The sequence below is a fragment of the Quercus lobata genome, chromosome 5 (assembly GCF_001633185.2).
Source record: "Quercus lobata isolate SW786 chromosome 5, ValleyOak3.0 Primary Assembly, whole genome shotgun sequence".
Taxonomy (NCBI): Eukaryota; Viridiplantae; Streptophyta; class Magnoliopsida; order Fagales; family Fagaceae; genus Quercus; species Quercus lobata.
The window spans coordinates 14,101,854-14,113,735 of record NC_044908.1 but is presented as its reverse complement, the minus strand read 5'-3'; positions in this window follow the sequence as shown (position 1 = coordinate 14,113,735).

Genomic DNA, 11,882 nt, shown 5'->3' with positions numbered 1-11,882 from the left:
CATTTTTGAGAGAATACTTCTTCCTTACAGAGAGTTCAAAAGTAACTAACTTGATCATCGGAGGACTTTTGGCCGGTCCCCACCGGTCCCCTCTGATTCTGTGTTCTTTGTATTACAAGAGATAGCCCAAAGATCATCGCTCGAGTCTTGTCAACCCATTGATATCCAAGGAATCATCAATAGTAACTTACAAATGTGAAATAATATGGTGTTAAGTGTGACTGAATTTTTCATGTGCTTTGATAACATGTTTGTTGATATTTTTCTTTAGTCGGCAATGGTTTATATTAATGAATCTTCTTTTTTTCTAAATTTCAGAAGCAGCCCAATATCAATTGCAGCATCAGTCATTTACATTATTATTCAACTTTCAAATTAAAAGAAACCTCTTAGAGGTTCATCATATCCTTATTTTTTAGAATGTTGTTGTTGTTGTTGTTGTTGTTGTTGTTGTTGTTTTTTTTTTTTTTTTTTTTTTTTTTTTTTAAATTTAAATTTCTTTGAACTTATTTATATGATTTTGAACTTGCTGATATATTCAGTTTGAGCTAGATGAGTCAAATTTGTTGAATCATTTTAGTTATATAGATGAATAGTTGAGGCTCTATGCAAAGAGATGTGCTGTTATGAACATCTCATTTTTCTACGTGTTGATAGACGTACCATATAAGTGCAGATATTTCACTTACCACTTGAGTTGCAGAAGGGACAATAAGAAATTCTTACAAGTTAGAAGTTGCCCTGTTGAGAACTTAGAAATGAATACCCAGACATGCAGGCCCATTGCAAGATGCTTTTGATTGTCTCTTCTTCAATTATTTCCATGATGGTATTCAAATATAGATGTGAAGGAAACACATTGTAGTGGATTTCTTTGTAAATTAATTTTTTTTCTTCTTGTGATGAGCATGTAGTAGAGTAAGTAGTAGTCAAGATACTTATAATGAATTTCTCTGTAGTAGAGATAATAAATTCTTTATTTTTTCATATGTGGACTTGTGGAAAAATAGTTTAATATAGCATCCACATCAAAAGAGTTAAAATAGTATAGCACTCAAAATTTGCCCAATCAACACAAAATGGGGGTACTGTAGAATTACCCAGTGCAGACATGACTATTTGATTTACTATATTGTGAATTCGCTGTGGTAATAATTGATGTTACATCTAAGTGATATTCAATTATTATAATTAGAACAGTTACGGCTCAAAACAGATTTTTCACAATTTATTATTCTTGATTTATCAATTAAATAATAATTATATTATTTTTAATACATTTCATTATCTAGCTATTTTACTTTTCCTTAATCATATATTGTACATTTTTTTTTTTCCGTTTTGAGAAACAAACACACACATACACACGAAGAGGGAAATGAGTTCTAACACAAAGGAATTAAGGCACACCACAAACTCCACTTAAAAGTTATGGTAACACTTAAGGGAGAGTGGAATAAGTTATATTACACACAATACACAATCAAGTAATGTGAGACAATTACCTATTCTTTTTTAGAGAATATTTTGTACAATTGAAACTAGTTCCCCATACCTTAATATTATCATACACCGAAAAATGAGTATTACATATGGTCAATTAAAACTTCCTACTAATTTTTTCAAAGTGAAATTATGGCATACCCATGCCATCTCACATGGTATTAGCTAGTAATAAGAATTACAATCCAGATTAAAAGTGTAAGTGAAAACTTTGTTTTATATGAAAGAATGATAACCATTATTCATAACTAAATACACACTTAAGTCTCCATAATTAATCCCATTGAAAATGTCTACGGAAATCAAGCATATCTAATGACACGTATAGTTTAATTGCCTTCTCAGCATATTAAATGCAAAATAATAACACCTATACATACGATACTCAATCAGATTGAAGCACCATTGTTGCCAATAAGGATTAATATAGAGAATACAAGATACACCAATAATAAAAAATTATGTGTGATACCCAAAAGCTTGTGGAGAAGACTAAAGGATCTACTTCACACCATTTCCCTTTACTTGTAGTTAAAGATTTTCTTGGTAATGGTGGTGAACTATCAACCCTGGTGCAATTTTCTCTAGTGGTGGACTGCAAATAAATGCATTTCCTTCATAGCTGCTATTATAAAAAGTTCAAATTTGTCCTTTCATGTCTGGAACTTTTCCTGATAAGTTGTTGTAAGCCACATTGAAAACTTCCAAAAAGTGTAGATCAATCAATATTGAAGGAATTTCTTCACTTAAATTATTGTGAGAAAGGTCCAAACTTTCCATTTGGATCAAATTTGAGAATGTTGTTTGGTATGAAACCCGTCAATTGATTGTAAGACAAGTTTAGTGCAAGAATTGGAGATAGTTGTCCTAACTCTAGAGGGATTTCACCTATTAACTTGTTGAATGACAAATCCAATCCAGTCATGATATCCGGTATGTCACCCTTGTAGAAGTAACACCTATATTTCATCACAAACTCAATTCCAAAATCTGCATTTTGTTCTACCTCGTAAATTTCAAAATACCTATTTAAGATACCTTGATATGGGATAGTTATATGTTTGAACTCCAGAAAAGTGGAATTTGGTTGGGGAAGACCATCAAAAGCATCAATTGCATTTAACTTCCCAAAGGTTATGTTGCGAAAGCATTGTGGTATTGTTCCAGAAAGATAGTTCTTTGAAAGATCCATAATCTCTAAACTCTTTAAACGGCACAGCTGCTTTGGAATCGTACCACTAAAATTGTTGCCACTCAACAACAGTATTCTCAAATTTGAAAGCTCACCAACTTGATAAGGGATTCTCCCAGAAAATAGGTTAGCTCTAATGTCCAATGTCACAAGATGAAATGAAACACTGAAAGTAATTTTTGGTATTGGTCCCGTGAGTTTGTTCCCTTGCAAAAATAGATGCTGAATGATGGATAAATTCACACAAGATGGTGACAATCCTGAAAGCCAATTACAAGAAAGGTCAATTAAAATATATGCATGCATTTCACACGGAATTTGACCTTCAAAAAAATTATTGCACATGTCAAGAGACCAAAGGAACTGTATATTTCCTAGCCATTTGGGAATTAAACTTGAGAAGCCATTGTTGCTAATATCAAGGATCCCCAAGTAACTACATCAAAGCCCAATGATATCTATGTTATTGGTAGTATTTGCTAAAGAAGGGATAAAGTAGCAAGTGTTGGTAATAGTAGCAATTATAGACTTGTAGCTAGTGACAGAGGTAGGATTTTAGTTTGAGGGGCAAAATTAAAAGAAAAATTAAAAAATATTTATAATAAAATAAATAGACAATTTTTTTTTTTTCAATTGTAAACTAATGTAATTGTCATGATTTTTTTTTTTTGGTAAAAGAGATCCCCTTTCCATTTCCCAGTGTTACTAACCAGTTTGGTATTCTTAGATGCATTGCTTCTTTTCATCGAAAGATGATCATGAAAAGAGACGTGTGAATGGATAAACTAGTTTACTTACACAATCTAATTTAACACCCTCAAGAGTATAGCAAATATCTACAAAATAGTATATATATACTTCACTTTCTTTGATTACTTTCAAAAAAATATAGAACTCAATTTTTTTTTCTCTCTATTGTTCCAAGTATTTAAGTTTCTTATAAAAAATTAATTAAAATCTAATTTAATAGCAAAATACTAGAATTTGAAATTGTAAAAGCACCCAGAGATGGAAGAAAAAATGGGTTTCAGTTAGCTCAACTGGTAAAGTCTTTGATGGTTGTATAAGAGATCTGGGGTTCAATCTCCACTTACACCAAAAATTAATTGGTGTCTTTGTTTGATGATAAAGAGTTATCATTAAGAGCAGACGCCATAGATTTAAACTTTCTCTTAAAAAACAAAAAAAAAAAAGATAGAAGAAAAAAAAAATATTGGTGGCTTTGGAGTTTTAGTGGTATGAACATTAAGTAGTTTTGTTATTATTATTGGTAAAATATGGAATCCACTAGATTCGCAAAAGTTTTCATAATTATTAAGGTGCTTAATTGTTAATTGGTAAATAAAAAATAATGTCAAATATGGGTCCACTTAAAAATAAGTAAAAATTTACTAACTCAAGTATTGTGAAAATTATTGTGTTTCATACAATGTAAATAAATTTCTTTTTTAAAAAAAAGGCAGAAGTGCTATGAATCTATGATAGTATATTAGTGAGAAAGTGAAAATGTGAAATAAACCAAAGTTAAAAGTTCATTTGACTTATTAACTTTGATGTGTCTGGATCAAAAATAAAAAGACTTTGATGTGTCAGGGAACTTCTTGCTCCCTTTATAACTTGTTTTCTTTTCTTTAGGTTTTTTAGTAGACTATGTCAGTTTTTGGTTCCTTTTACTAAGTGTTGATGTTGTTTTGCTTTTTGCCTTTGTTAATGGATTAGAGGGGGCAAACTCATCTCATATGCCTATAGCTATGAAAGTTTTGGAGGAGTCAAGAGGGGCAGTTGCTCCCCCCCAGCTTCGCCCTGATTGTAATGACATAGTCGTGATTTTAGGTTAAGCGGGACAATATTAAAATAATTAAAAATTTACACTGTAATTTATAAACAATTATTTATAATAAAAAATGGACCTATACAAAATAAACTTAATCAAATAATAAAACAATTATTAATTTTTTGGAACAATTGACAGTTATTCAACTATATTGTTTTCGTGTTCCTGAACTGGTTGTTTGATCATAACAAACAAGTAAAAGAAATAAAATACTACATATACATCTAACAACTATTCAAATAATCAATACTAAAATAATAAACTAATGCAATCATATACAAAATATCAAAATCTTCTTCTTCTTCTCTTTTAAAAAAATAATATATTGTTGAATTACTTTTTCATTCTGTTTAGAATATTGCACCTAAAAAATTATAAGGTTACAAAATCCAATTTTTTAATTAAAGTTAATCAATGAATTTTTTTTTTTTAAAGAAGTTATGTTGAAAAGTAAATATTCAGAATTATTTCTATATTTAAACATACGAATTAAACTTTAAGTTGATTCTCAATAAAAAAAAAAAAATTAAACTTTAAGTGGATGCTTTGTTAAGTGAATAAGTACACACTTTAACAATACAACTAAAGATAGTTTTAAAAATAGATTTTGACGCGTATGATTTGAATTTTTTGAAAAATTGAATTTGGTATGCAGCAGTCTAATTTAGTGATTAAAACTACACTAGTTTTTTACACTTTTAAAGATAGGATAACTAGGTAATTTGCTTTAGGGTAAAATACAATCAACATTTTTGAGATTTAGGTTAATGCCAACCCGTCCAAGACATTTCACAAGTGACCAATTTAATCTTTAAACCCAACTTGGTCCCTAAACCATTACTCGTTTTTCTACTCTCTCTTATATTGATTAGGGACCAAATTCATCAGTTTTAAAATGTCTTGAATTTAGTTGGTAGTAGCCCAAATTTCAGGGTGTTACCTGTATTTTATCCTTATTTTTCTTGGCTTATAAAGGGGTGTTCAGGCGGTTTTCATTTTTCCTTTTACATATGTCGTGGCATGTTTTTATTGGATAGTCCATGCATGTAGGCCCAATCACAACAAAAATAATAATAAAATAAGAAATGATTGGCCAAATCTGTTTAAAGTCCAAAAAAGCCATAATTTCCTAAGGCTACACGTTTTCGGCCTTTGGTCCAAAGGTCTTCATATTTTTTGAAAAAAAATGGGGCCCAAGCTCATTAGTTCATAGATGATAGAACAGGTTCAAAGGCCCTAGGTTTATCACTGTATGACCAGATGGACTTGATAGCCCAAAATCCATCACAACACAAGTAGGCATAGGAGCCCAATTCGCCGTATCACGCCAATTGGACTTAAAGGTCCAAATATCTACTACTTTCCACAGACCGGGCATGAAGCCCATTGCACCATACATTAAAGGTCAAGGTTCTCATCTACAAAAAAATAGGTTGTGGAAGGCAAAATCTTATAGGACCATTCGGGCTATTGAAATGTTTGAAAGTAAAAGCATATGCTCACATACCTTTTGTAGACGACTAAATTTCTCGGTTCGAAATGAGTCAAACAAGTGAAATAGTTTCACAAATACGAATTTGTATTGATGATTGTGTGGTACAATTCTCTGTGATTACAAAAGAGTTATCATCTGATTTGATCTCCTTAAAAGACTTGTTGATAGGATTTGTAGTAATGTGATTTTGATTCGAACACCCAATATACTTCAATTTAGCTGAAGAATGGATCGAAAATCTTTGGAACAGAATTAAAATGAATCTCTGGCTATGAGCTTGTTGGAAATCCTTCGTTCTTCACGTTCTTTGTGTTCTTCGTGTGTTCTTCGTCTTCGAAGGTTTGTGGTGGAAGTTCTTCTGGGCTTTAGAGGCTTGAATCCGTTGAGCTTCACTAATTTGTGATTTCTTGAGGTTTTTGGAGGCTTTTGAGCTTGATTCCAGTGAAGTTTTGAGATCTAGGCAGGTAGTTTGGATGATTCTGTTTCGAATGTTCTTCGTATTTGAAGGTTTGTGACGGAAGTTCTTCGGGACTTGGAGGCTTGAATCCGTTGAGCTTCACCAATTTGTGGTTTCTTGGAGTTTTTGGGGGGCTTTTGAGCTTGATTCCAATGACCTTTAAGATCTAGGAAGATGATTTGGATGATTACTCTTTGAATATTCTTTGTATTCGAAGTTGAAGTTCTTGAAGTTCCTGGAGGCTTCAGGGCTTGATTCCAACAGAGCTTTTTCACTTCTGAATCTTCGTCCTTCTGAATCTTGGTCCTCCTAAATGTCTTAGGAAGACTTCTATTTATAGGAGTTTGGAGGTGGGTGAGCAACACGTGGCGGAGTCTGATTGGTGACACATGTCATAGCCTGATTGGTCCGCTTATGTCATCGCTTACACATGCTGGATTGATTAAGTCATCGCTTACAAGTGCGAGGCTGCTTGTGTTATCGCTTACACATGCGAGGCTGCTTGTGTCATTGCTTACACGTGCGCTGATGCGTGATTAGTTTTTGCATGACACTTGGCAAATTTCCGTTGGCTTCTGAATAGTGATAGCAAAACCTAGTAGCAGTACGTGGTGCTTTGTAATTGGTTGTATTTTGTGGACTTGGTAATGTGACATGTCAGCTTGTGATAGGTCGGGAATTTTCCCCCTCTACAAATGCCCCCTCGAGACTCGTTCACGCACACAATCTCGGAGTGTGGTGTGGGAATGAGTTTCGAAAAAATAGATTTTTGGTACTTGACTCTTTAAGTGAAGTAGTTGAAGCTGGTGGAGCTTTCAGAAGGATGAGATAATTTCCGAAGAGTAGACCCACCCATATGAAAGGCTTTGATGAGACTGAAAAGGGGTCTGCAAGTATTTGAATGTACTTGCGTGATGGAGCCTTCTCAGCAGAGGTTAAGTTGAAGTAATTTCAAAAGAGTGTTCCATGGTACTTGGAGTAGGTTGGTGAAGGGAAAGTTATTTGCAAGAAGTTGGATGTACTTGCAAGATTGAATCATTTCAGCAGAGGTTAAGTTGAGGTAATTTCAGGAGAGAATTTTGGATTGTTGGCGGCGATCATAGGGTGTAAAAGATGGGGAAGATGAGAGAATGGTGGCTGGGTACAGCATGCAGAGTCATGAGGCTAACCTCGTGTTTTTAAGAAGTCCAGACGAAGTAATTTCTGAAGAATGTACCTTGAATTACGACGAGGACATGTGGGAAAGTGGTTGAATGTGCATGCGTAATTGTTTCACTCAGTTTAAGTTGAGGTAATTTCAGAAACTTATGGATTCTGGGTATGTTGGTGTTGGTGTTGAAGAAGACGGGGATGAAGCAAAGCGAATGGGTGAAACATATGCCACCATGGTGCTGGCCCTGTATGCTGGGGACCTTCTGGTGTAGATGTTTATGGGAAGTACACCTTTGGATATAGGACTGACTGCATGCTGAATGAGGTCCGGCGGCGAGTTATAGAATGTGCCTGTGTGATGGGACCATGCCGACGAACGTTAAGTTGAAGTAATTTCAGAAGAGTACCTTTTGAAATTCTTCAAGCTGATTTTAAGTTGGAGTAATTCCAGAAAGTGAGTTTTGAGGTACCAGCAACGATGACCTTTGGGTCCCATGGTGGTGAGGACATGGAATAAGGTTTTGGTGACCATTTATTGGCACCAAAAGGTTGAATTCTGATGAGCTGGTGCCTTGGAGGTTGTTTCAAGTGTTGGATGGAAAACAATTCGTAGGATACCCCAACATTTTTTACCATCTTCACCTACTGCCACTTGTTGGAAAAGCACAAAAAAAGAAAGAAAGATGGAGCTAACTTGTGAACCTGGTTTGGAAACCAAACAAGTTGCTGTTTATTCCGAACCTCTGCCCTTGCTGTAAGACCAAACAACTTGAGAAGGACTATGGAGTTCCCAAATCAGTTAGGAAGCTCCTTGAGCTAGGGTACAAGAGATTCAGTTGGCCTTAGATCTCCTGATTAGGTAGATCTGAGACTACAAGGAACAATGATACAGGCTATGTTATGAGAAATTTTATAGACAAATGTAGTCGTTAAGTGGAGAAACAAAGTTTGTTTGGATCTCAAAACTACAATGATGTTGTAAAGAGGGTTGATCTCAAACTGATTGTAAAGCAATATCGATTGCTAGGTGTTGAAAATGAAGAGGCCATAGCAAGAAATGGCTATGAGAAGGACTTGAAAATTTGAAAGAAGCAAATCTTCATTTCATGATTCAGTGTTTTTTTTTTTTTTTATGAGTTTTTGATGAACCCGGCCCTCCTATTTATAGTGGAGAGACGAAGAATGGTAGATAGGTAGTTGAGAATGATGGTTGAGAATTTTTGGTGAGAATGGTAGATGGGAACGGTAGGCACCGAACAAGAATGGTAAGTTGGAGACTGGTAGGCACTGAACGGGAATGGTAGGTTGAACTAGTGACCCAGTGTAATTTCAAGTTCAAGACACACTTGTGAGAGTTCATTTGTACTTTGAAAGGGAAGCCTTGTTAAAGTCTGGAGAATAACCTTGAGGGAATCCAAACCAAGTGGATGAATCTCAAATCTTGATCTTGGGAGCTTAAGTTTTGGACAATTGGAATTGAGTTATTTGTGCAATTTCCAAGTCTCAAATGACGGAACGGACTCCAAAATTGAAATGTACATGAAAAATTGAGTAAGATAGGTCCATCTTAAAAATTTTGACATTTGGTCAACATTTGCACAAAAGTCAACTTTTGGAAATTGGACGTTTGCACAATTTCTGAGTTTCGAAGGAAGAAACGGGTCCCAAAATCGGAATGTACTCGAAAAATTTAGTGGGACAGGTCCGTTTTGAAAATTTTGACTTTTTTGGTCAAGGTCAAAGGTCCACTTGGTCAAAGCATTTTCTCTCTCTCTCTCTTTTTTTTGCAGGCGGTTCGGACCGGGCAGGATTTCCAGGTCGGTCAAATCGGTTAGTGGGGGATGACGTCATCAGTGACGTCATAGAACTGGACAAAGTGGTCAAGCCAGTGGAGGATGACGTCATTGGTGACGTCACGCTAAGCGTCTGGCACGTGCAACGCGCGTGTAGTGTTGCCGGCGCGTGAAACTTGAGGGTAGCGCATGTTGCGCGTGTTCGCTGAGGAAGCGATTCCCCGGAGCTTCTAGAGGCGCGTGGTGGCGCGTAGCTCATGTTTTGGGCCTGCAATTTTGGGGTTTTGTAGATCGGAGGCCATAGAGTCTCCTGGTATTGTCCGTGTTCTAAAATTATGGGCAGATTTGCACAGATTTGAGCTTATGGTGGCGCGTGGTCGCGCATGGTGCCTCCGTTGTTGATGATATTTCTGGGCTTTGTAGATCGAAGTCCATTTAACATCCCTGTGGTATTAGTTTTGTGAAATGATGTAATGATTTTTCACAAATCTAAAAGAGAATGTGCAGGCATTGTTGGACTTAACCTTCTGGTCTATTTTGGTGGTGGCCGTTCTGACAGGACGGTGCCTGGATTTAGACTTGTGGGTCTTGAGGTAGTTGGTGAGCTACCGTATGCTGTATGTCATCTTGCATTTCAACATTCGGTGCAATTTTCTTGGATTTTGAGTGCATTTGAGTTGCAAATCTGACTTTAAACATTTTGGTGGTAGCATTTATTTTATTTTATTTTATTTTTGTCTTTTATCTCAGAAATTTTCTATATAAAGCCACCCGGGTAAGCATTAAACTATACAAACAATCTCTAGTGTGTAACATAACACTCTAGAGATAAACCATGCCTTTCCCTTTTTTTTTTTTTTTTTTTTTTTTTTTTTTTTTTGGTTTAGCCGTGCCATGAGATTTTCTTTTGACAAATTCTTTATTGTTGTTTGTTTTTGTTATGCAGCACGCTTTCCTTGGCAATTAAGCTGCACCAACACTTGTCTTTTCAACACAACCATCTCAAGAATCTTTGCAACGCAGTCACATCAAGAGTTTTTTGCAACGCAGTCATGCCAGCATTTGTCCTTGTACCGAAACCATGCCAACATTCATCTTTGCCATGAAGCAATATTTGCACCGAAGCCATGCCAACGTTCATCTTTGTCATGAAGCCACAACAACACTCCACATTAGCACTTGCACTCGCATTGAAGTTGCACCATCATTTGCATTGAAGTCGTGCCAACGCTCATCTTTGCCATGAAGCCACGTCAATACTTCATCTTTGCCATGAAGCCATATTTGCACCGAAGCCGTGCCAACGTTCATCTTTGCCATGAAGCAATATTTGCACTTACATTGGCGTTGCACCAATATTCAGAGGCAACATAACTCAGACATCGAGGATGCATAGCACTGTAGCCAGACATCAAGATTTTGGTGATGCCAACAAGACGTTGAAGATGCAAGGAGTTGCCAACAAAATCTTAAAGATGCAAGGAGTCGCCAACAAAATCTTAAAGATGCAAGGAGTCGCCAACAAAACCTTGAAGTTTCAAGAAGCTCCCATCAAAACTTTGAGGATGCAAAGAGATGCTGACAAAACCTTGAAGATGCGAGGAGAATACCACCAAGACTTTGACATTGCACGAACATGCCCTTAGAGTAGAGATGATGCAACACTAACTTCGGATATATATTCTATCATCATTTCGGAGGAAGTTGACGTCGTCCAGATTTCAGAGACATGATGTGAAACGACACCACTCAAAAGGGAGATGATGTGGTCCAAATTTCAGAGCTATGAAGTGCCATAACTTCAGAAAAGAGATGTTGTAGTTTAGACTTGCAAGGTATAAGAGGATGCCCTTAGGAGATAAGTGATGCAAAGCATTCTTCAGAAATGTGGGAGAATGTCCATAGAAGATGGACAATGCTATGAAGACTTCATTTCTTGCAAAAGAAGTTGGAGACTTTATTTTACTCCACAACCAAGTATCAACTTATGTTTAACATCATTTCAAGGAAAGCTAAGCAATGTCAACTCCTTACAGTCTTCATCTTCGACTATAACAATCTTTGATCATCCTATTAAGCAGTTGACTGTCTTTAAGCAATGTCTTACCAACCAAAGGGACCTCAAAAGCATATTGATGACCGTTGGAAAACTCTTCAAGCTAGACTGGCAATCCTTCTTCTTTTCATGTGACTGAACTTAGTGATAAGTACTAAGCTGCCTACGTATCCGGAAGAGGGATCAAGTCATCACGTAGTTCAACATTTTTTTTTTTATGACTTCTTTTTTTTTTACGATTTTTTTTTTTGATAATTTCTTTTTGGATGATTTTTTTTGTTTTGTTTTTGTTTTTGTTTTTTGTTTTTTTTTTTTTAAATAAATTTTTATGTGTTTTTGCAAAAAGGGGGGCGCAGTGTGTAATAGTGGGTATCACCACTAATCGAACCCGAGACCTTGG